This window comes from Cervus elaphus, chromosome 17, assembly GCF_910594005.1.
Source record: "Cervus elaphus chromosome 17, mCerEla1.1, whole genome shotgun sequence".
NCBI classification, from domain to species: Eukaryota; Metazoa; Chordata; class Mammalia; order Artiodactyla; family Cervidae; genus Cervus; species Cervus elaphus.
Genome location: NC_057831.1, coordinates 46,576,675 through 46,600,000, shown reverse-complemented (window position 1 = coordinate 46,600,000; position 23,326 = coordinate 46,576,675). Strand labels below are relative to the sequence as shown.

Genomic DNA, 23,326 nt, shown 5'->3' with positions numbered 1-23,326 from the left:
GGAAACATGGACAGAGGAGGCTGGCGGTCTACAATCCATGAGGTCACAAAAGAGTCAGACACGACTTAACAACTAAACAAGGCAACGACAAAGCAAAGAGCAACTATTCACCCTTTTCTATCAGGTTGTAAGAGCTGAAACATCTGGAGTTGGGTTAGATATGATAGATAATGCAGACAATACATTTCTTCATCCATGTTTAAGAGAAAATGAAGCAGAGGCATTTGTAGGAATGGGTTGACCTCCATCCCATGCATCCAAGCTGCATGTGGCTCTTGGCCTTCCTTTAGAGCCCTCCCAGCTCCCAACCCTCCCTCTACATCTCACTTTCCCTGTGCGCTGCTTAGTCGCTCAGTCCTGTCCGACTCTTCAGGACCCCATGGGCTATAGCCTGCAGGCTCCTCTGTCCATGGGGATTCTCCAGGCAAGAATACTGGAGTCGGTTGCCATTTCCTTCTTCACACTCTCTCTCTACCCCAGCTGTTTAAGTTGATCTCAGACTCCCATATCATGGAGAAACACATGGTTACTTTAATAACTCACTGAGGCTCCATAATATGGATGCCCCATAATCCATTCATCAGCTCCCTTACTGATGAGTATTTAGATGACTTCAAGCTTTTCCATTGCAAAAATATTGCAATTAACATCTTTGTACACATATGCTTAGCTAGTTTGCTTTTCTTTTTGTAGGATGAATTACCAGGAAATTGGAAGAGATTTCTGGGTCAAAGGATATGTTCATTTTTAAAATACTTTTTCAACAGTATATAAAAATTCATAATCCTATTAGCAATGTATAAGATGTCCTATTTCCCCACATCCTCACCAACACTGATGGCTACCAACTTTATAAATTTCTGCCAATCTTCTGTCCAGTATGGTCTCTCACTCTTTTTCAGTTGCATGTTCTTGATCAACTAGAGACACTAGGCAGCTTATCATGGCTACTGTCCACATATCATTTCTTTTCTGAGTTGCTCATTCAAGACTTTTACCTAGTTTTCAGTTGAGTGATATGTCATTTCCTTATCAGCTTGTAAATTATGGCTATTAATCCTTGCCATTCATATGTGCTGCAAACATTCTCTCAGCCCATTGTTCAACTTTTTATTCTGTTCATGTTGCATTTTTCTGTGCAGAAATTTGAACTTTTTAAAAGTCTTTTTGTGTATTTATTTATATTATTGGCTATGCTGGGTCTTCATTGCTGCATGCAGGTTTTCTCTAGTTTCGGAGAGCAGGGGCTACTCCCTAGTTGTGGTGCGTGGGCTTCTCATTGCAGTGGCTTCTATTACGGAGCATGGGTTCTGGGCGCGCGGGCTTCAGTAATTGAGGCACATGAGCGCAGTAGTTGTGGTACCCAGGCTTAATTGCTCCGTGGCCTGGGAACTCCTCCTGAACAAAGGATCAAACCTGCTTCCCTCTCATTGGAAAATAGGTTCTTATCCACGGCACCACTAGGGAAGTTTGTAGTTTTAAGTGATCAAGTCCATCAATATTTCTTTTAAAAACTCACAAGGTGAAATTTAGGGGTGATAAATGTAACTATTGTCATCCCTTTATCAACCTCCAAATTGAAGCTCAGCAAATCCTTATTGCCAGAGATTTTGAGGTTGGGAAATTAAGATAATATAACAGAAATCAAGAAACTGAAATCAGAACTGAACCTATGAAAGCTTCTTTAAATATATTTTGCATTTATGAAAATAAAAGAATAATTATATTATTATTAGATTAGTAATATGGATATTATGACATTAATTTCCATTTAACTTTCTTGAAATTTTGAGTTTCTTAAAATTTCAGTGAAGCGCTTGTAAATTCTATTTCTTTTTTTCTTTGCCTGGTTCTCCATTCAAATGATCAATGCCTTCCTGATTACATGACTCAGAAGTTGCTTTCTCCCCCCTCCCTGGATCACATGCCTGTCAAATATTCTCTCTCACATCTCAGCTCTCAATTCCTCACCTCCTCCTCACAGATGTCACCTGAATATCCTGAGTCTGCTGTGCTTCATTTTCCTTTGTCTTCCCCAAGGATTCACTGCAAAACTCTCCATCCTTCCTCCGCCATCTGCTCTACCTCCCCTATCTATTCCAACTCCCAGTTTCCTCTCTTTCTGATTATCCTCAGCAGAAGTGACTCACAATCCATGCAATTCTGTTTTTCTGGAACCAAAATTCCAACAGTTACCAAACAGGTGTACAGAAGGAGATTTCATTCCAATTTAGCATTTTTTGAAGTTGGAGAAAGATTATCGCACTTGAATTAAGTTCGAAAAAATCATAGGCACTAGTGTGGAAGAAGTAATCTAGTTTAATAACTGTTCATGTAAAAATTATCTAGGGGTATTAGCTTTATACAGGTTTGAGCTGACAAAATTACAATAGCAATAGAGATGGAAAAATTAGTATACCTCAAGAGAAATATATGTCCAGATGAGTATTCAGTCCTCAGTGATTACAGTGGAGGGTAGGGAATTATCTTCATCAGCCTTCATGTTCATAATCCAAACATAGCTAACTGGAATAGCACTAACAAGACGGGCCCAAACTGGTTCTTTACAGTGAGTGAGGATTAGGGCTGAGACAGCATTTCCTGAAGTAGCTGGTCATGGAGACTGAAAATCCAAAGTACTGTTTGAAAATATGAAGAAGAATATTTGTTTCCCACTCCTCATGTTTCCTTCCATGTTGTAGGGAGCCCCTTTAGTATAAATCTCCTGGGCCCTCTCTACCGCAAGTCTATTCAATTCAAAATGATGGGAAGAGGAGTGGGATGATATATCTGACTGGTAAGTTTGGAAGGATCAGCTGGCCAGTTGATTTCCATACCTCTCCCCTCAAGCCCTTCTTGTTATTTGAGAGGCATGCAATCTCCTCTGCTCCTTCTGACTCTTCATCTGACAACAGCAGTACTCCACACAGGAAATAATATATTTTGGTGAGGGGATATGCCTGGTGGCTCAGATGGTAAAGAATCTGTCAATGCAGGACACACAGGTTCAGTCCCTGGGTTGGGCAGATCCCCTGGAGAAGGAAATGGTAACTCAACAACAGTATTTTTGCCTGGAGAATCCCATGGACAGAGGAGCCTGGTGGTCTATAGTCCTTGGGGTCACAAAGAGTCAGACCCATCTGAGCAGCTAACATTTATGTTTAATTCAGGTGACAGTGAGCTTCTGGTGCACGAGTCAGGAACCCTGGGAAATAGAAAAGGTGTAAGATGTGGGGCAGCAAAGTCTTCATGAACCTGTTGAAGCTTCTGACGTACAAGGGCTCCCAGTGTGGGGCTGTGGATATGAACATGTGTTATGGTCTTGTTGGTTCCTAAATGTTTCCTTTGATCCACCCATACAAGTCTTTTTTACAGATGTGCAGTAGGCATTAACCATCAGGTCAGACCAGAGGCAATAAACATCTTGGCAGTAGTGCAAATTACTTTGCTCAGAGCAGCCTCTTCGTTGTGGCAGTTTCTACACAAAAATCTTGAGCAAAGTCTTCTGAGTCTCATCAAAGACAGGGAGCCAAGGGCCTCAGCAAAGGCAGAGGCCATAGGTCTCCAGCGAGGAGAGGGACCTCAACCAGCACCGACCATTCGGGGTTTAGGAAAAGAGAAGCCCACCCTTCGCCTCTGAGCAAATGCCGCGTCATCATCAGGCATAGAGACTACCTTGGATACGTCATCATCAGGCATAGAGACTGCCTTGGATACAAGTTACTTGCTCTTGACCTTGAACCTTGTCTTAGCTTTTCCTCAGCAGGCATTATCTTAGGTCAGGTTCCCCAAAAGCAAACTCTTAACACAAGGATTCACATGCAAGCAATTTATTAAGAAAGTGCTTCTAGAAGAAACTGATAGGGGCTTAGGAGATTGGAGAAGCCCAGCAAAGATGCCGTTTCAGGTCAAGCCCTAGCCTCAGTCTGAACTCTCAGTGTTGTCTGGACTACAGAGTGTCCTGCAGAATTTGTCCTGGCTTAAGGTAAGGACGCTGGGCAAGCATACTCTCCAGCACAAGTATGAAAGCCAGCATTCTTACAGTCTGTGAGGATGAGATGTCTTATTGAGGATCTGATCTTGATTCTATATAACTTCTGAGACCTGAGTTGAAACTCTGCTCTACCCAGTAATTGAAAAATCTTCTAGGTAAAACTGAGCTGAATAACAAGCTGACAATATGAGACAGCATACAGCTGTATCCCTACTAGCAGGATCTCCAGCAGCCCTCTGATAACCTTGACAATGAAAGCCACACGCTAAGGATGGCTTGGACAGAAAAAGAGAAAAGGTTTGGGTACCTGACAACTTCATAATGCTGCTCCAGCTGGTATGAATCCCCTAACTTGGGGTTTTGTTTATAGGAGAACGCAAACTCCTAATTCATTTAAGCCCCTACAATCGGTCCTCAGTTCCTATCAAACAAAATTCCTACCTCGTACAGTTGATGAACTACTCCAGGAATTATTAAATCCAAAGTTACAAGAATGTTAGAAATACAGCATTTCTTTTGCATTTTGGTTTTGGTGTTTTGGATGTTCAGAGATTGTCATATTTTTAATTCCCAGAATTATGCTCAATCTTTTATGTGCTTCCCTGGTGGTTCAGATGATAAAGAATTTGTCTGTGATGCAGGAGACCTGAGTTTGATCCCTGGGTCTGGAAGATTCCCTGGAGAAGGGAATGGCAAGCCACTCCAGTATTTTTACCCAGAGAATTCCATGGACAAAGAAGCCAGGCAGGCTGTAGTCCATGGGGTTGCACAGAGTCAGACACAACTGAGTGACTATTTTTTTTGTTGTTATGTGCATGTTAATTATTTTATTCATACATTTATTTACTCATTCCCTCAGCAAATATTTATTGAGCATCTGTAGCCTGCCAAGAACTGTGCTCGGCTCTGGAGATGTTTCACAAACAAGACAGAGTCCCTTCCTCTAAAAAGTGCAGATTTAGTAGGAGAGGCAAAGCAGGGGGAACGATAATACAGTGCAAAGTGCCAAACACTATGATAAATATCTGAACAAAGAGGCTGTGGTATCCCGGAGGAGATGGTTTGTTTCTCCGGTAGCTGGAGGGAAATGTGCAAATAGCAGCACGCTTGGCAAAAAAACCACCAAGGAAAAGCTTATGTCTGCCCTCACTCAGCTCTGAGGGCCTCCGAGTCATCAGCTGGGTATTGCATCTGCCCCTTCTGTTAGGAAAGAAACTCCTGGAACAACCACATCTGTAGGCATAAGAACGAATAAACCAGAGGCAAGAGGTGGGTCTGTGGTGTGATAAAGCCACCTGCCACCAGCCACACACATGATCGTTTCTCTTAGCCTCAGCTTCTAGTTCATTAAAGGAACTGCAGACAAAAATTGTCCTTGAGAAACCTTTGTAGTCTCCTTTTTTCTCAGTCTTGTTTTATGGCATCCTTGTGGTTTGGGCTTTTTATTTTTCCCCATGAAGATGTCCTTGTGAAATTTAGCCCCCAAGATTAAATCTTACCTTCTAGTCATATTTAATGTTTTCAAACCCACAGTGAGTTTATATTTAAATGACAGTACAGTTATGCCCTAAGAAGAAGATTTTTTTCTGAATCAATTAAAGAAGGTTATTCTCTTGCAAAGTTTTCTCTTTAAGGTCTCTGTTACAAGAACCAGTTACAGATGGTAAGGTTGGAGGAATAGACTCTTGGAATAGACTTTCCCAGGACTCAAGGAGGGAAGGAGAGGGAATGAGTCATATGATCTTTCCAACCAGATATTTTCCCCAAGTGGGTCTGTGTGTGTGCATGTATCACTTCAGTCATGTCTGACTCTTTGTGACCCTATGCACAGTAACCCACCTGTAGCCCTATGTCCATGGAATTTTCCAGGCAAGAATACTGGAGTGGGTAGCCTATCTCTTCTCCAGGGGATCTTCCTGACTCAGAAATCAAACCAGGGTCTACTGCACTGCAGGCAGATTCTTTAACAGCTGAGCTACCGGGAAAGCCGGAGATAGTATGGCAAATATGATCTAAACACAGTCTCAGAAAGAAGACAAAATGAGTTTGATGAACAGCTAGACAGTCTCTTCCATATGCCTCTTTAAAAAAAGTTACTAGCTTCCCATCCAGGTAACCAAGAAAACCAGGAAATCAAAAGAGAGAGATTTATAAATTGAAATTACAAATCTTTCTCCTAGTCAATCCTCTTCCAAAGTGATATTTCTCATTTAAGGAATTGCAATCAATCAAGAAAAGATCAATGGCTGTATTTTGAAACTCTGTCACTATAGCTTACCAAATTGAGGCTAAGAGTGAGAAAGAGAAATAAAAGCCCAAGAAAAACATACACACACACACACACACACAATATTATCAGCCAAAGAGACAGCAGTTGTGTACCAGAACCTAGGCAAATCCACTCTTGCAAATTAAAATGCTAATAGGTCCTTAACTCTTGATAAAATATTAGCAGTGCTGTAAGTACACTCACTCATCTCCAGGAGATCACGCTTAATGGGTATAACTCCCTGACCTTTAAGGTTTCACATGTATTTTTCAAGATGCCCCTGAGAGTCCTTATTCTGTTGCCATTTAGCCATTGGTCACGGGATAACAATGTTCTTAGATATAAGTAATTGCTTAGAACAGTCAGTGCTCTCCAGGGTTTCTTTCTTCTCTAGAAAGACAGTGTCTCCAGGTTTGAAAGGACTTAGAGAGGTCATTTAGTCTCTTCTGACCTTCAGGCTGAGACGTACTTAAAAGCTGTCCCAAAAAATTAGAAATCTGACCTTCACTCACTAACCCTTTCAATTTTCATCCACTCTCCCTAGGAAGAATTCTGCTTTCGTTTATGGAAGGATGTCTCATTGCAGTTAATTTACTTTCCTCTTATTTTGTCATCAGGGAGACAAGAGATATTTAGATGCCAGTATTCTGAGTTCAAGAGCCTTTTGAAAACGTGAAGATCCAACATGTAAATTCACTTTATTGAACACCACTTATATGACTGACACTTGACTTAGCACTGGAATTATAAAGGCAGACAAGTCTATTGACTGGAAAGTAGAAAATTACTTGTTAGCAATAATAAAATACCAAAGTTTCCAAATAATATTTCTTGAAAAGAAATACATTCCATAGGTCTTTTTGAATTGATGTATAGTTGATTTTGGCTTCCCTGCTGGCTCAGATGGTAAAGAACCCACATGCAATGTGGGAGACCTGGGTTCAATCCCTGAGTTGGGAAGATTCCCCCAGAGGAGGGCATGGCAACCCACTCCAGTATTCTTGCCTGGAGAATCCCCATGGACAGAGGAACTTGGTGGGCTACAATACAGTCCGTAAGGTCACAAAGAGTCAGACATGACTGAGCAACTAAGCACAGCCCAGCACAACACACAGTTGATTTACAATGTTGTGCCAATCTTTGCTGCACAGCAAAGTGACTCAGTTATACATATCTTTTTTAAAAACTATTTAAAAAGCTATTCTTTTCCATTATAGTGTATCACAGGATAGTGTACATAGTTCCCTGTGTGATACAGTAGGACCTTGCCATTTATCCATCCTACATATGATAGATAGCTTACCATAATTCCTTTTTAACAAGGAATCTCAGAATGGTATAGACACAAGGTGCTAACATGAAGCTCTTCCTACGAGAAGTCAACCAAAATGGAACCTCAGGATCTGGAAGGACAGCCTCACAGCTGTCTGTGAACTGGCTGTGCTTGGCTGCCTTGGCAGTTAGGAAGCCATCCTCAGCCTTCTCCCACCCAGTGCTGTTTCCGACAAATCACTGAGCAACACCTCGGGTTCAGAACTAAGCTAAGTGCTATTGCAAATACAAATAAGGGCAAGACTTGATTTCTGCCTTCTGGAAACTGAAAGAGAGGCAGTCTATTTCAGAAATGGCAATTACATTTCCCTGGCACGTCAAGTCTTATTGACTGATGATGGTTGAGCTAAGTGCTATGTTGAAAATTATAAAGCTTGATCTAAAGTCAATGAGAAAGTACCAAGTCTAATTAGCAATATGTGCCAGGACATGGACTGTGGGGGTGAGAGCATGTTTTCTAGGTGTTTTCTTTCCCTATTTAGTATAATAGACTCAGACTTTTACCCAGATGGAGGAAAATTACTTCCCCAACCTACCACTTGCCATTATCAAAGTTTCCTTCAGGTCCTGCAGACAAAGATAAGATCCCAAAACGAGGACCCTGAGGCCTCAAGAACTTGGCAGTTGGTCCTTATATTCCTCCTATCACTCACAAGAGGGACTCAAGTGTTTCTGTTACTTTTCCTTCCTCTCTCAAAAGAACACTTCTATCACATAGAATCTAATCTTCCCCCATATATGTTTGGTGTGATAATGCCTGAAAGCAAAAGCAGGTGCAAGTTGGAATTACAGAAACAAACATTCTCAATAGCCAAAACTGCATTTATTTTCCTTCCAGTTTTCTCACTCTGACTCACCTCCCATAGAAGAGCCCCCCGTGGCCCTCTCTTTTAAATGGTGACCTGAAAATGTATGCACACGTCATTCCTGAGACGGCCTGACATTTTCATCAAGAGCTTTATTAAAATCTAACAGAGAAAAAAGAAATTATTACAAAAATGCTAATGGTGTTAAAATAGTTGGGTCTCCAAAGCACGGATCTATGATCCTAAGCATACCAGCAAATCATAACTAAGAAAAAACAATCTTCAAAATTGCTCACCCTCCAGTAATTGCCCCCAGTCCTGTTGCTGTTGTTAAGTCACTAAGTCGTGTCTGACTCTTTGCAACCCCATGGACTGTGGCACGCCAGGCTACCCTATCCTTCACTATCTCCTGGAGTTTGTTCAAATTCCTGTTCACTGAGTTGGTGATGCCATCCAACCATCTCATCCTGTGTGGACTGGCAAAACTAATAAGGGCCTTTGCTGACTCCCTCCTCAACTCCTAGAAGGTGACTTCAAGTGACTTTTGCTATCCTGACCCTGCAATTTTTTCCAAGTGCAAATTCCTGCTCTTTTCCTAGTTCTGCACTCACCACTCCTAGGGCCCTCATCTTCAATTTCAAATTTCAGTCACATAGGCTTTTGTTCCTAACTCTGTCTCTATGAAGTAATATGAAGTAGGAAAAAACTGTAGTCTTGGTATATTTTAATGCCAGACACAACTACATCAGAAAGACTGTAAAAAAAAAAAAAAAGGCAAAAGTTATCTCACATATTGTTAAACACCTTCAGGTAGAAACAGAAACTATGAAAAGTGAATAAAAAAATACGTTTTTCAGTGCATGTAGCATGTATCAATACCTTATTAAGAATCTCAAGGTTTTTAGTATGTAAAAATAAATGCCTATTAAACTACATGGTGGAGGATAGACTAGGAACAGAGTGATGAAGGAAGCAGCTACAAGGTTGAAGAAGTTTCCCTCACTATTGAGGCAAATTCTTGATATATTTAGTATATGAGGTTCTGGTGAGAAATTATCAAGAAATTAGAAATAAGGAAAATAAGATTGGAATTATAACTTAAAGACTAATAAAAAAGGGATCAGAGAAGAGATAAGCAAAGTCAACCTAAAGAAACAGAATAACTCATGCAACTAATTCCCTTTATTCAGAGTCCATGTTGAACAAACAACATTTTGACTGTCATTTGATTTCCCATGTAGTCTCTAGTGTATTGAGTTTTATCTCATAAAAAGTTACTGACATATACACACTACTATATATAAAATAAACAATAACTAGAGTATCTAATAAGGACCTACCAAAAAGCACAGAGAACTCTACTCAAAACTCTGTAATGGCGTCTATGGGAAAAGAATCTAAAAAAGAGGGAATATAAGTATATATATAACTGATTCATTCTGATGTATACCTTAAATTAACACAACATTGTAAATCAACTATACTCCAATAATTTTTTTTTAAAAAAAGGTATTTCCAAGTCCTAACAGCAACACTTAACAGTAAGTGTGACCTTATTTGGAAATAGGAATTTTTGCAGATGTAATTCAATTAGAAGTCTTGAGATAGAATCATCTTGGATTTAGAGTCATTGGATTTAATGTCTAGAATCCTAGATTCTAGTGACTAATGTCATTGGATTTATAATGAAAAAGAGAGAGAAATTTGAGACACTGAAACACACACAAAAAAAAGAAGGCTATATAAAGATGGGACAAAGATTTGAAGCTATGTTGCCATGAACCAAGAAATACCAGAAGTCACCAGAAGCTGAAATAAACAAGTGAAGATCCCCCACAGAGCCTTCAGGGGCAATGGGGTCCAGCCAAGACTTTGCTTTTGGACTTCTGGTCTCCAGAACTGTAAGAGAAGAAATTTCTGTCGTTTTAAGCCTTCAGTTTTGTGCTAATTTGTTGCAGCAGCCCTAGGAAATGAACACCTGATCTTCCTTAAGGAAAGAAACACTGACCTAAGGTCTCAGATGTGCAGCCCTTTAACACTGACATTTATCATTCCTAACTTTAAAATCTGCAGACATTATATATATATCTGTATATATATGTATCTGGAGAAAAGCTTCCCTGGTGACTCAGACGGTAAAGAATCCACCTGGAATACAGGAGACCCAGGTTCAGTCCCTGGGTCGGGAAGGTCCCCTGGAAGAGGGCATGACTACCACTCCAGTATTCTTGCCTGGAGAATCCCATGGACAGAGGAGCCTGGCAGGCTACAGTTCATAGGGTCAGAAAGAGTCAGACATGACTGAAGTCGCTTAGCACACACACACATCTGGAGAAAAACATGGTCTGAAAGGATACACGCACCCCAGTGCTCATTGCAGCACTCTGCAATAGCCAAGACGTGGAAGTAACCTAAACATCCACTGACTGAGGAATGGATGAAGAAGATGTGGTACACACAATACGGTATTACTCAGCCGTTAAAAAGAAAGAAATAATGCCATTTGCTGCAACATGAATGGACCTAGAGAATGTCACACTGAGTGAAGAAAGTCAGACGGAGGAGAAGCATCCTGACATCCCTTGCATGTGGAATCTAAAAAGAAATGATACAAATGAACTTCCAAAACATAAAGAGGCTCACAGACTTGGAGAAAGAACTTCTGGTTGCTGGGGGCAAGGACAGTTAGGGAGTTTGGGATGGACATGTACGCACTGCTGTATTTAAAATGGATAACCAACGAAGACCCCTTGTACCGCACATAGAACTGGGCTCAGTGTTATGTGGCAGCCTGGATGGGAGGGATTTAAGGGGAGAAGGGATACATGTATACGTATGGCTGAGTCCCTTCACTGTTTGCCTGGAACTATCATTACATTGTTAATTGGCTATACCCCGATACAAAACAAAAGGTTTTTTTTAACGAATCAGCACTTGATTTCTATACAATGATCTCATACAGTTAATATATTAGGTGGAATTCTGCTGCAGTGATAAACCCAAAATCTAAGTGCCTTAACTTGCTACAAGTTCACAGGGCTAGGGGTCGGGGGAGGTGGGGTGGGGATAGCACTCTTACTTATTAACTCAGAAGTTGAAAATCCACCCAGTTGAACTGTACGGCTTGGTAGAACACAAGGCCTGCGGAGTGATAACAGCAAAAGAGAAGGCACAGGAATTTCACACCTACTCGTCTATCGTCAGGAAGCATTTAACAAGAGGCTTCCTGTGTGCTGTTTTGGATCTGTCAGGAACCCTCTGGCCCTTATTAATTCCTGAATATTCGGGAATTAAGAGGAGAGGCCTGCCTTCCTTTCCCGGGGCTGAGGAATCCAGGCATTTCTCATTACGGTGATAAGTACCCTCTTCCTTTTCATGAACCATAAGGTAAAAGGTGATTGTTTGCAACTCTCGCTTTGATAGGGATCGTCTTATGTTTTGTAAGTCTGGAATTTTAATCTTTATCTTTGCTGAGAATAACTACCTTGTAAGACAGTATATATGCACACGCCATGTTGATTAAAACACCTTTGCTCCATCAGACCTTGGGTCCCCGTGTCTTTCTTTCTTTCTCTTCCTCTCTTTCTCTTTATCTCTCTATTTCTGGCTGATTCCCTGGAACGTGAAAGCCGGCTGCGTAACCCAGGGAATATTAGCCTCTTTTCTTCTTTCACTTTCTCATCGTGGACTCTGGACCTCAGGTTCCGGTCCATTAAAGGACCAACAGTCTATGTCTTAAACCAGAAGAGGAAAATACAGAGCCCACCAACAAAAACTGATCCCTCGGCCTTGCCTTCCTGCAAGACCAATGGAAAATGTAGCTGACTACATGAAATATTTTGCGTACATTACTTTTACTGCCATACTCTTTAAATGTGAATGTTGTTGCTGAGTCACTAAATTGTGTCCAGCTCTTTGCAACCCCATGGACTGTAGCCCACCAGGCACCTCTGTCCTTGGGATTTTCCAGGCAAGAATATTGGAGTGGGTTACCATGCCTTCAACAGGGGAATCTCCCCAAGCCAGGCATCAAACCCACATCTCTTATGTCTCTAGCATTGGCTGGCAGGTTTTTACTACTAGTGCTGCCTGGGAAGCCCTAAAATGTAAATACACATGGGTAAAAAACAAAACAAAAAAAAAACAATTTTCTTTTAGTAGATTCAGAAAAGGAAACTACTATGTTTACAAGATTGAAGGTTAGTTCTTAAACTGCAGAAAATTTCTCTTATGCTGCTTACGGTGGCTTTCTCTGACCACATGCCATCCACTATTTTAGCACTATGTGCAAAGAAAATATCTTTTTTTAATATTTTTAATTTCATAGTACAAAAATACTGAAGGAGATCCTCAAGATTCATCCCAAATCTGATACTCTGAGACTTTAATTTCTGACATCCTACCGCTTCTGGTACCCTGGTACATACGTGCAAGCCATTCCACCCACCACCACCCCACCAGATACCATACAGCTTGGATTCCCTGGGATCAAGAAAGAAGGTATGCCGGGATGCTGAAATTCTTGTCAATTGCAGGACCAAGACCAACGAAATTTTTATGCCAAATTTTTACTACAAATTCTTTAAGAAGTCTCCATTGACCATTATGACTTGCAACTTACTAAACTGAGTCAATTAAGCATAAAAGAATCTTTGATGTTCTGACTCATATAATACCTAAGGGTCATTCTTAAGATATCCCTCCCAAAGACTTTATTTTGAGGGGCCCAAACTACAGGAACTCTTTCAGATCTGTTCTCTCCTTCCAGAAATCATTTGGAATCACACCTTTCCTATTTCATCAGGTCTCCAGAGTCTGAACCCAATCCAAGTTTACTTCCCACCACTTTCAGACAAGAACAACAAAATCCGGATCCCAATAATTACCACTGAGTGTGATTTAGAAGAAAAAAAGTAAACATTCTTCAAATTGCGATCTGCTGCAATTTCCAGCTGAGGTAAACAAGCTCCACAAATACAAACGTTTGCAGAAAATTCTTCCTGTGCTGGTAAAAACTCTTTTTAAATTGATGCAGGTGGTCCTGGTGAGAATCCAGTATAGCATTTGGGTATTCCCTTAAGGGCAAACTTCCTTCTTGCTACTTAACTGTTATTTTTGTCTACAAATTAATAGGCACAGTTAACCTGGATTTGGAATTTAACTGGTAAATGGGGAACTGGGACCTCAGAGACTGCTACACAAAGGAGATAAGCTAGGTCTTCCCCAGAAGGCACTGTCAGTTCCCTGTAATGACGCCTTAAGGTCAGAAATAAATGTCTTGGCTTGCAAGGGAATTGGCCTAAAGGAAGAGCAAAGGAGATCTCATTTAACTTACAAAAACCATCCCAAAGTGATGGAACATATTAGAAGAAGTGTCAAGTCCTGTCACCAGCCTTGCAGTGTTCTGTTACCTATTTGAAAATGAAGACTCTAGAGACCTCTACATAACTACCCTCATTCAATAGCATTGTTCAACACCACCATGATCCAAGTTCCCAATACAATTGCATAAAGCAAAGGAAACCAGTTTCTGTCCCTCAAAGTTTGGCTAAACGGGTGACACTGGTCTAGATAATTGATTAACTGCACGCATCAGTGAGTAACATTCTTAAGATTAATTTAGACTTGAAAACAAGGCTGTTAATACAAAAGTTTTTGAACAGTCCTGCATTAGCAGTCATTCTTAGGAATATTGACTTAATGAAAATAAATATGTTGCTTTGTCCTCTTAACAGTTTCTGATGAGGGTTTGAGAAATCCAAATGACAGTCCAAATTTAAATGATTCAGATTCATCTGTCAGTAAATGATTGCCAACTATCTCTTTTGATAGACTAGCCAGCATCCCTCACTCATATACAGAAATAATAGCCCAATTTTGTTCAGTGAAATACTCCTTCTTTCACTCTCATCTGATGATGCTTAGATTATATCAGTAATAATGCCATACCTGGCCTGGCTAATGAGAACATTACATCCTCAGCTACCATGATGGGTCAGGGATGGATAAGCAATTAAAACTAATGACTGTTGCCACAGAGAGAGACAGAGACAGAGAAATATGGAGAAAAGCTCTCTTATCCTCTCATCTTCTGGCCTGGATTAGTTGGAGCCAGGTTGCCACCAAGAGGAGAAGGCTGAGCTGACAACCATAAAAACAAAATGGGAAGTAGAATGGAAGGATGGAGAGACCCCAGGACCTGACAATCATTTGTGACATCACTTGAGCCTGGAACCAGCCACGCACAAAGGAGACAACCCCTTAGCTTTTTAGGTACTTAAGTCAATGAATTCCCTTTTTTATGTTTGTTTAAATATTTTGCTAGGGATTCTTTTACTCAATATTGAAATAATAAGACTTAGACATGGTTCTAACATAGTGAAAGTATTTTTAAAATACAAAACACATAGGCTATTCCCCCAAGAAATTTACATGGTAGATAAAATAGTACATATGGTACCCAGGGGTAGACATTCATTGTTATGAATTAAACAACCTGCCACTCTGATAAGTTTTCATGAAAATGAAGAATATAGAGCCTGACAAGTTCTCATTGTTTCATAGGAAAAAGAACTGGGATTACCCAAGGTCTCACTTTTAATCCTGGCTACTGAGTACAAAAAGAACCCATTTCAATGATGATGTGAGAACCTTGTTAGAGCAGATTTAGAGAGACCTTGAAACCTCCACCCACCACCATTTCTGGCTTTATTGTTCACAGTGCATGGAACTTTAGATTCTGAATTCTAAATTCTTCAGAGTAAAGACCTAACACTGGAATCTCAGCTACACAAAGCACAAAGACTGTCAGAGATGCTATATAAATTATACACAGCAGCAGTGATGAGAGGAAGGCATTACAAAGAAATTGTGCTCCTCGGAGTTTTATGAACATAATATTTCAAGTCAAAACTAGACAATCTGGGAAACAATTTGTACTACATAAGAATGGTAAAACTGGGGAGTTAAAGTCTATGTTTCTAATATGTTATGATTAACCTAGGAATGGAAATAGAAATTTTATGATCTGTATCACTCTCCCTCAGTGGAATAATGCCTCGTACTTATTTTTGTAAACTATATGGAAACTAATCTTCAGATTAAAAGCCCAAATCTTTCCATGGAGCCATTTCTTCTATGTTCTATATATTTAGAAAATTGGCATGTAAACTAATAAGATAAAAACTTTACAACATTTTGAAAGGTATTCAGTTTTGATGTTCTCGTTTGGAGAAAAATTGAAATTACAAAGATATGCTATTTTTCAAAGTTTGGCAGAAAACAGTACAAGCAAAACTGGAAGATCATAAAAGATATGTATAAAAGATGAACAAATGAAAGGTATAGACATAAATCAAATGACTTTGCTATCCTCTAAAGCAATGGTCCCCAACATTTTTGGCATCAGAGACCGGTTTTGTGGAAGACAATTTTCCACAGATGAGAGGTGGGGAGTATGGTTTTGGGATGATTCAAGTACATTACATTTATTGTGCACTTTATTTCTAATATTATTATACCAGCTCCACCTCATATCATCAGGCATTAGACCCCAGAGTTTAGAGACCCTACTCTAAAGCTTTCTCCATTTTCTCCCTCTACTTCCCCCTAGCCAAAAAAAAAAAACATTGAAATGGCCCATAATTCTTCCCATATGGTCCCATCACTTCATGGCAAATAGATGGGGAGACAATGGAAACAGTGACAGACTGTTTGTGGGGGGCTCCAAAATCACTGCAGATGGTGACTACAGCCATGAAATTAAAAGACGCTTGCTTCTTGGACGAAAAGCTATGACCAACCTAGACAGTGGATTAAAAAGCAGAGACATCACTTTGTGACAAAGGTCCATCGAGTCAAAGTTATGGTTTTTCCAGGAGTCATGTACGGATGTGAGAGTTGGACCAGAAAGAAGGCTGAGTACCAAAGAATTGGTGCTTTCAAATTATGGTGCTGGAGAAGACTCTTGAGAGTCCCTTAGACAGCCAGGAGATGAAACCGGTCCATCCTAAAGGAAATCAACCCTGAATATTCACTGGAAGGACTGATGCTGAAGCTGATCCTCTAATACTTTGGCCTCCTGATGTGAGGAGCCAACTCATTGGAAAAAAACCCTGATGCTGGGAAGATTGAGGACAGGAGGAGAAGGGGACGACAGAGGATGAGATGGTTGGATGGCACCATTGACTCAGTGGACATGAGTCTGAGCAAGCTCCAGGAGATGATGCTAAAGGACAGGGAAGCCTGGCGAGCTGCAGTCCATGAGGTCTCAAAGAGTGGGACATGACTGAATGAACAACAAGAACAACAAAGGGCAGTTACTTTTACCCTGTAACTTGTCCAAGTGACCACTCACTTTTTGTGGCATTTAATAAAGTGAGATAAAGAGAAAAGACACTCAGAAACAAAGGGGGCAAAGCATGTCAGCAACTTTCCTATCCATTGTCTCGTCATAAAGTTCAGCCCATCATAAGCATTAACACTGGTTTGACAAAATTATTTATGTATTAAAATTTTTCAATGACATCCTCCTGAGAAAAGAAGGAGAAATCTTATTTTTATTTCAGTGTGGGGATAAAAAGAACATGATAAGATGACTGCTTATTGGAGGTCAGATAATGCAGATGACTTAAGATGAGTTATCCCCCATCTCCCATTGACAACCTGCACCTTCTCCTGGGTTTGATACCTCAGTTAATATCACACCCACATGGCCCCTCTTGCTGAAATTGTCAGAGTTAAGCACAACCCCCCTCTGCTCCTTCCAGTCCTATACAAGTTATCACTAACTGCTACTGACTTGGCCTTTCTCTGACCCCACAGCCATAACCTTGGTCCATCCTTGTATCTCAGCAGGACATCAGAAAGTCAGTCAGTTACCAACCCATCATACTTCTGAGCATCGCATTGTGCCAGATTCTGAGCAAAGGGCAAGCAGTTCTAGAAAAGAAATTACAGGATTTCCTGCTCCAAAAAAAAAGATGAAAAAAAAAATTTATAGTCTCAAGGGGAAGATAGAAAGTATACGAAAGTGCTACAATAAAAGTAAAAAGAGGTTGCTGTGACTGCACAGAGTTCAGGCTTCCATTCGTTTTTTCACTGACAAATATTTTCATGTTGAACAAACTATGCCAGGCATTAGGCTAGCACAACTGGAGAGCAATTGTGATCAAGACCATTAAGTTTATATTCTACCCATGAAGCTTATACTTTCATGGAGGTTACAGACCAAAATTTGCATAGACAATGAGATAGATAACAGGTAAGTAGGTAGGTAGGGATGTGTATGTATGTGTGAGAGAGAGAATCAAGTAATATTAATGTCTCTAAAGAAAAATGCATCAAGGAGAGAGATCAGTGCAGGTGTTAGTATAGGCAGTGATCAGAGAATGCATCTCTGAGATGGTCCAATTGGAACTGAGACCTGGAAGAAGGGAGGGAACATGCCAGACAGATACCTCTGCAAAAACTTCCAAGCAGAGCGCACAATAAGTACACAAACCTGGGATGGAAATGTGCATTTCCCTCCAACCAGGACCCAGGGACCATCTCAGGAAGACGAAGCACATGCTAACTTGAAGAATGAGTGAGTTGCCAGATGGAAATGGAGATGGAGTGCATCATAGCCAAGGGCAGATGCGGGCAGAACTCAGCCAGGAAAAAAGGAACATTTTATTCTGCTGCTCCAAGTGCTTAGAATTACCTAGGTACCAGATAATCTTGGTTCTGAGCCACCAGCTTCCTACCCCTATGAACTCTCCAGGGTTTATGCCTCATCTTTGCTCGATTTAAACTGTCTTTCTACGCCAGCACATCACCCACAAAAGCTGTGATCAGATGCTTCTTATTAAAAGTTGACCCAGTTAGGCTCCACAGTTAAGGCTTTGGCTCTTTTCTATGTGTTTGATTGGCCTGAAGTTCTTGATGAAGGTAAGGGGCTGGACAAACCTCAGACCTGGCCCACAGCCCCCCAATGATGTGCTGGGCACTTCCTTGAGAATGGCCACCCTCCTTTCTGAGCAATAAGTCAAGGCAAGGGGTCAGGCCTTGCTTTGCTTCGCTGATTCTTTACAAGAATAAACACAGCCTCAGTTTCTCCTTCTGTTATATAAGCACCAATGGTTTGTGCCCTCCTCCAGCTTTCCAGCACCTGAGGATGGTAATTACACATAGTCTGGAAAGCCTGGTGAAGTCCTGCCAGCAAGGCTTCCTGTAAACACCACACTAAACCTTCAGCAGTGGGCAGAGGGTTGCTTTCCATTTAAACGTCAGTGCTCTTTATTTTTTGCTACAGAAGCAATTCAATTGCATCAGAATTCATGACTGGAGGAAAAAAATCATTCCTGATTTTGCTTCCGTGTAATCAAGAAACAGACAGCCCACAGATCTATCCCAGAAGAAGCCAGAAGGGGCCAGGGGAAGCATCACTAGGCAGAAGGAGCCAGATGGGGAGGTGGGGGTGCTGCTGAAACAGCATGAAAAGGAAGATGTGGTTCAGCCAGGCCACAAGAGGGGAAAGGAAAGCGGGATCACAGCGTGACTAGGCGAACACCCCTCATTACACCCACATTCCCAGGAACAGGAGGCCTGGAGAAGCATCCATAATACCCTGAGCAACTCATCCTCATATGTCTTAAACCAATGACTTCTTCTCATGATCCCCTTTAGTCAACAGAATCACCCACATCACTGTCACCTTGCTAAGTGCTTGAGTGGCATCCTTGATTCCCCCTGTCCCTCAAAATCAATCAGCCACTAAGTAAGGAACTGGTGATACATGAGGTAGGGCTTTAAAGACAACTTGTAACTGGGCAAATGGGACCGTTCTGCCCAGAAAGTAGCTGAGCCAGATGGCACCAGACTCCTGGAAGGCACCTGCCTGCCCAGAGTTGGCTCCAGTCTCTGACCACCTCACCTGTTCTCCAGACCCTGCTCTAGGCTCCCATTTTCCCATCTGAGGTGGATGCCTGCTTACGAAACCCTGGGCTTCTCACCCAGGGGCCAAGCCCACTGGATGCATTTCAGGCACTGACCCCGCCCGCTTTCAGTCTCCTGTCTCACATTGAGGAAGCACACCGGCTCCTCCTCCGCAGTTTGAATGAGTCCTTAATTCATCTCATCATCTGCAGCTAACAACTAGGTACGGTGCTGCTAGGGATTCCCTGGTAGCTCAGCTGGTAGAGAACCCACCTGCAATGCAGGAGACCCTGGTTTGATTCCTGGTCCGGAAGATCCCCTGGAGAAGGGATAGGCTACCCACTCCGGTATTCTTGGGCTTCCCTGGTGGCTCAGGTGGTAAAGAATCTGCCTGCAATGTGGGAGACCTGGGTTCGGTCCCTGGGTTGGGAAGATCCCCTGGAGGGCATGGCAACCCACTCCAGTATTCTTGGCTGGAGAATCCCATGGACAGAGAAGCCTGGTGGGCTACAGTCCATGGGGTCACAGAGTCAGACACAATTGAGCGACTAAGTACAGCACAGCAGCTCAGCACTCCTATGTGTGCCCCACGCCGTTCTGAGCACCAGGGACACGGGTGCATGAGATGGAGATTTCCACTCCCAGGAAGCACATGTGCTGTAAACAGTAGAAGCGTCCACAGAAAAGAAGTGGTGATGGTGTGTCTGATGGCTTTAGACAGGTAGTCAAGGAAGACCTCTCAGGAACAGCATCGAAACATGGATACCATCAAGTGTGAAACAGATCGCCAGTCCAGGCTGGATGCATGAGACAAGTGCTTGGGGCTAGTGCACTGGGATGACCCAGAGGGATGGGATGGGGAGGGAGGATCGGAATGGGGAACACGTGTAAATTCATGGCTGATTCATATCAGGGTATGGCAAAAACCACTACAATATTGTAAAGTAATTAGCCTCCAACTAATAAAAATAAGTGGAAAAAAAAAAAAAAAGGAAGACCTCTCAGAAGAGGTGGCATTTGTAAGATGAGAAGGAGCCAGTGGGGCAGCAATGTGGGGGAACGAAGTGCAGGAGGCAGAGGTGGGGAGAAGAATTCAAATGCCCTGGGGCCAGATCAAGTGTATGTGAAAAGCAGAGGGAGCTTGTGTGGCTGGGGCAGAAGGAAGGGGGGCCTGGTAGGGGGCAAGGTGAGAAGTTCCTCAGGCACCAGATGTGCTAGGGTCTCCTCAGCTATGGTAAGGATTTAGGGTTTGCACGTGAAATGGGACGGGACTCAAGTGTCTTGCCACTCACACTGTTCATTGATCCCAGGGTAGATAAGGCGCAATCAGGGAAGCTGGAAGAAGACTTGAGGAGGTACGTGGACTGCAGACATGATTATTCTCTCCAGGCAGCAGCAGCGAGTCTTCAAAGACTGCTAAGACAGACAAAAGTGGCCCAAGGCCAAGTGGGCACGCAAGCCCAGTGCTACCAAGGTCAGCAATATTGTTTACAGAACATAAGGTATGAGGCCGTGAGAGAGTGGGACAGGAGATCCTGACTGAGCCCGTGCTGTCTGTTAATTTCTCCACAGTCCACCCCTCAGGGTCTTCTGTCCCACTGCTTACACAGACCCAGCCCCCTGTGGCTTTTTCCTGGGGCACATTGCTGCTTGCACCCACATTCCACAACAGTAAGGGCTAAAACAACAAGCCACTAGAGTGCAGGCTACACAGCTACTACAGAGCAAAACCCAACGCCAGGTACTGGACAGGCTGGCCCACCTCTCCTGCACTGTGTCTCCAATCAGGCGTCGCACGTCATGGATTTCTTACTTCCTGTGGCTCCACGTGGAGCATAACAGGGAAATCCATGACAGGCCGCAGGGAGAGTACAAATGCAGCTTTCAACCCTGAGGCCGCTACCTGTGGTCCTGGCCAGGTGACATGCACACGAGGGGGCCAGGGGCTTGTCACCCAGGGTACAACCTGAAAGTCATGTTGCAGCCTCTGCCCCCATGGGGCTAGGAGAACTACCCAAAGCATGGGGCGGGCCTTTATCTTCCATGGCCAAGTCCAGTCCACCATCTGTCCTTGTGCAATCTCCGTTGGGGCTGGCAACAAGATATTACCTTGGGTTCCATAGCCAGGTTTTAGGAGGATATCTGCTATTGCCATCTGCAGCAGCACGATGCAGAAGAGCGTCCACCAAGGCTACTCCACCCCTGCATGGTTTTTCATTGAGGACCCGTAAAAGCCCCCATAGGCATCAGGTCCACCCCTTTAAGGAGAGAGGGAATCAATAGACAGCCACAAGCCTTGTTTTAACAAACCATTGTATCGCTCAATCATGCCTGATGCCTGGTGGGTGATATGGGACATGAAATACCCATTGAATTCCCAGCCTCTGTGCCGAGTCCCGCACTTCCTTTCTGGTGAAATGAGTACCCTAGTCACTCTCTGTAATCAGAGGATGGTCATACATGGCTATCAGTCAGTCAAGCACCTTAAGTGTACAGCTTTGGTCAGCAGCCTTGCATGGCCAAACAGCAAACCTGTAGCCATATCTACAGTTGTTAAAGTGAAGCTGGCATTCTCTGATAGTGGCAAAGGCCCTACAAAGTCCACTTGCCACCGAGTCAAAGGAACTCTCCCCCTCACCACCTGTCCGTCAGTGGCTGCCAGCCTGCAAGGATGAAGAGCTTCCTGGGCATGTGTGGAACAATCATGGCAGGCATCTGCTATTTCTCTCTGAGAAATAGGAAGATCCCACCCTCTGGCAATCGCCTACTTGGTTTTTGTCCCTGCTTGATGCTAGGTGCTGGTGTAGCAAAGGCGTCACCTCATTAGGAGGGACTTGTTCTACCCACATGATTACATTTTTTTAAAATCTGAGGATACAACCTTTACAGTACACTGTCTACATCATAGGATACAGCCTTTATAGTACACTGTTTTATATCTGCAAAAGAATCAGAGATTAGTAGCATATCATCAGTATGATGAAACAGTTTCATTGATGCAGGGCAGTTCCATTCTTCCAAATTTCTTGCAACCATGATATATTGTTGGGCTATGCAAATATCCTTGGAGCAGGACTTGGAACGTACACTGATACCCTTCCCAAGTGAATGCAAACTGATCTTGACTCTCAGCAGCTATAACTATGGAGAAGCAAGCATTAGTAAGTCCACCACATAGTGATGAGTGCCCAGCGCTGTAGTTAACTGGCCCATCAAGCCATGGATCAATGGCATAGCTGCATGCACTGGTGGCACCATTTTATTCAGTTCCTGTAGTCCACAGTCATCCGCCAAGAGCCATCAGGCTTCCGGACAGGCCACACAGGGGAATTAAATGGGCTCTGTGTAGAACATACAATGTCCACTTTTGTTAGCTTGGCAATGGTGGCATCTATTTCTTTGTAGCCACCTAGTAGACAATATTGTCTCATGGTCACTGCCCTCCAGGGTGTCGGCAACACCTGTGGGGGATGCTTGGCATATCCCCTCATGACTGCCTTCACAACATGTACTTGGAGACAGAATTCCCCGACAGAGGTCCACAGCACAAGACCTTGCAAGACTTCTATCTCCAAAATATATTCTGGAACTGGGGACACATACACCATGTACACTTGCACAAAAAGTCGCCCAATTTCCAATGTCAAGGACACAACTTTTACTTCAATGTTTTGGCCACTGTAGCCATCAACATGTGCACTGTGGCCAGGAAACTGTTCTGGTTTGCCATGTAGCAGGCTGCATTCAGCACCCGTGTCAACCAGGGCCATTACTCTTTGTACACTGGTCGGTGACCAGTGAATTACAAATTCCACATGGGGCCTCCAGTCCCCACTTGGGCTCCCTAGGCAGGCACCTTGGTTTGAGCCCTATTCAGAATGAAACGGCATCAGCAGAGACATCTCCAGTTGGCATAAAGCCCCCTATCTGAACCGCCTGTTCCTCATGCTGTGGGTGCTTTCCACATTTACTAAACTGCTGCTCTGGTCTCAATTGCTTCCACAGCTC

The 23,326-nt window shown here is 42.7% G+C and overlaps 1 pseudogene; it reads right to left on the bottom strand.

The window, feature by feature from the left end:
• Positions 1 to 23,088, bottom strand: part of LOC122673363 — a 46,400-nt pseudogene extending 23,312 nt beyond the window's left edge.
• Between the last annotated feature and the right edge of the window lie 238 nt (positions 23,089 to 23,326).